Source organism: Zosterops lateralis (genome assembly GCF_965231275.1).
Source record: "Zosterops lateralis genome assembly, chromosome: 32".
NCBI lineage: Eukaryota > Metazoa > Chordata > Aves > Passeriformes > Zosteropidae > Zosterops > Zosterops lateralis.
The window spans coordinates 3,874,124-3,877,329 of NC_139792.1; positions in this window are offsets into that span (position 1 = coordinate 3,874,124).

The following is a 3,206-nucleotide window of genomic DNA, read 5'->3' on the forward strand; positions in this document are numbered from 1 at the left end:
TTGATTTCTTTGCCAATTGAGAACCCCCCACGCCCTCGACTTGGCCTGCCACGGTCTGCAGAGGCCAATGTGACGGCCAAAGATGTTGCGGCACTATCGTCACATCTGCCCCCGTATCAAGGAGACCTGTGATATATTTTGTCTCCTCACCCACCTTTAACTGACATGACTCTTCAGGTCTGTTTTTTGTTGAAATGTGAATGGCCGAATTTACCTGAGGGTAGCAAATTTGACATTCCCCATTGGGGCATTCTCTTTCTGGCAACGTCGGAATTGCTTGTGCCAGTATCTGCCCTTCTGGGATGTAAATTGGTGGGTTAGTGCAGCGTAGCCAGAGGACAAACCACTCGGGGTCTGATGCAGTGGTTTGCGGTGCAATTTCCACCTCTGGCGGAGTGTATTTAGTGTCCCCAACGACTACCCATTTAGTGCCAATCGTGCACCAGGTACCTCTGTTCCTGGAAACTGTCACCGTGTGCCAGTCCGAGTCCCGAAGCCAGAGAGGACGCGTCGTCCGGAGGCGGAATGGTGGGCATTCCGAGGACGTCTTCAGCGTTGTCTCTGGAAAGGGAAACATTTGATGAGGGTTACTGTTATCGTCAAGCCGGTTTTCTCCCAAGAGGGAGCTTTGTGTCGAGTCCGGGAAATTTTCTTCCGGAGCCGGATCCTGCCCTCTCTCGGACGAGGACCCTGGAAGAGAAGAAGAAGTCAGATTTTGCATTTGAGGCTTCTCAAACTCACTGGAGCCTTGTCCTTTAGTTCCCCCCCCCATGGCCTGAGCTGCCCTATTTGTATCTTCGCGCAGGACAGCTCGGCGCTCTTGATCTAGTTTTTTTGAGCGCTCTCACTCCCTCCTAGTTTCCGTTGTTTAAACTCTTTAAATTCAGTTCCTAGAGGGCATTTCTGCCACCAATGGCCTTTACGCCCGCACAAGGCGCAAGGCCGATCCCCAGCCCTTGATGGTCGACGATGGTGATCTTGATTTCGGGAGAAAGAGGTCTGTGGTTTCGAGGATGATGATGCCTCGGCGGCAGCAGCAGTAGGTTTCTGGTTTCACCTTTCAGGTCCTGCTGGCGTCATTAGGGGGACAACTTCCGTGACCACTTTGATGTAGTCTTGTAAGTCGTGCTTCTGTGCTTTCGGCAGCGTGAGGATGGCCCTTTTACACACCTCACTGGCATGTCTGAATGCAAGCGAACGGAGCAGCCGGCCCCGTGCAACCTCATCATCCTCATGCTGCTCCACCGCGGCTGTGAGCCTTTCAACAAATTCCAGATAGTTTTCTTTTGGCCCCTGAAACACATCTGAATATGGTGTTATTGGACCTGTATGTTTCATTGTCATGAACGCTTTTTCGGCTAGTTTGGCTGTCACCCCTAAGATTTCTGTTGGTAGGACTTCAACTTGCCTTTGTGGGGATTCCCAGGGCCCTTCACCCATAAGATGTTTTATGGTGATTGAGTTCCCCTCGTTATCTACGGATGTTTCCTGAGCTTCTAACAAGCTGGGAAGGGTGTCCAGAAGCAATTCTTTCCAAGTGGCTTCCCACAACTGATATTCAGTTTTCGAGTGCAGACACTTGAAAAGATATTTCAAATCATGGGGGACAACTACACTTCCCGCTAATTGGCCACTCAACAAGCCGAGGAAGTATGGGCTGGAGCGCCCATACTCCTTCAGGGCCTTCATCAGCTCTTTTACAGTATTTTGGGTGATCTGCTGCCAGTTTGCCCTTTCCTGACCTCCTCTACCTCGCTTGTACACAACTGGGTTTAGCATAGGAACTGTGCCACCCCTACTTCCTGATCCCTCTTCACCCTCCCCTTCCGGGTACCCATCATGAGAAGGGGTGGGGGAGCCGTGGGAACCGGAGGTAGGTGGGCGTGACTTCCGGTGGGAAAGAGGCGTATCATTTTCCCACGGGTTCTCCTCCTCCTGGGAGGAGCTGAAGACGGGACATTTGGAGGGAGGAGACCAGGGGGAAGGCGTGCCTAAAGGATCCCTCCCCTTGGGAGGAGTCAAAGGAGGAGCCCGGGAATGGGAGGGGAGATAGGAGGGATAACGCAAGGTTTTGTGGGAAGAAGAAGGGAAAAGCGCGGGAATGGAGGACAAAGAAGATGACCGGGCCATGCGGTCGCGGCCATCTTGAGACCAAGGGGAGCGGGCGCCATTTTGTGACGCAGGGAGCTTCTCCTCCGCTAAACTGAATCTAATACGGGGTGAACGGGGAAAGGTTTTAGGGAGATTCGGGGAAGGACAGAAGTCCCTGGCAGCTTGGCCAGAACCACCGAGGACTCTCTGACCAGACTTTGGGGTCTGACCTGAGTGGGGGAATCGGGAATTTTTGGAGGAACAGGGGCTGACAGACCTGGATGAGTCTGTCGTTCTTCGTAAAATTCCCTTCGGGGAAACAGGGGAATAGGGAACAGGGGAACGGGGAGACAAACAGGGAGAACAAGAACGAGAACTGCTTCCTCGAGGGTCCCCTTTCTGCACTTCCCTCATCTTTATAGACGCGGCCAAAATTTTCTGTGACCAAAACATGTAATTTGCTGCCTTTTGGTCTCCTGAGGCGGCCAAATCAGAAAATTTTGCAATGGCAATCCTCCAATACGGGGCTTCTGCCACAGCCTCAGGAGTAGTATTAGGAAAGTGAAGAAAGAGTTTGCGGACAAATCGCTTCAACTCCCCCTTAGAATACTTAACTTTCATCAACACCAAAACACCAACCAAACTATCATACACTTCTCTCTGCACCGCAGACAGCTTCGCACCCATGTCCACGGCTTAACACTGAGATCACTTAAAGCAAATCTGAACACAAATCAAAACAGATGCACTTTCGAACCGGTCAGGCTTTAAAAGCCTCCGCCCCGGGGCACCCGTCCACCACACAACAAAGGACAAAATCTGAGCCGCGTGCGGCTCCCAAAATGCGTTCCGGCTAGCGCCCCACAAACAGAATTCAAACAGAAAAGACAACAGAAACTTGCAGACAGCCCTACCAAAGGAACCCGAACAGGGATAAAACCCACCCTGCCCGAGCCGCCGCGCGGCTTGTCCCCCCAGACCAGTGACGTCTGGGCTGGACAACCAAAGGAGAGAGTCCTCAGCTAGGAGGCTCTCAACCACCAAAGGGAAAGGGAGTGTTTTCCACTTACCCAACCTTAGGGCTTCTGCACCGAACCATTGGTGATCTCAGGTCC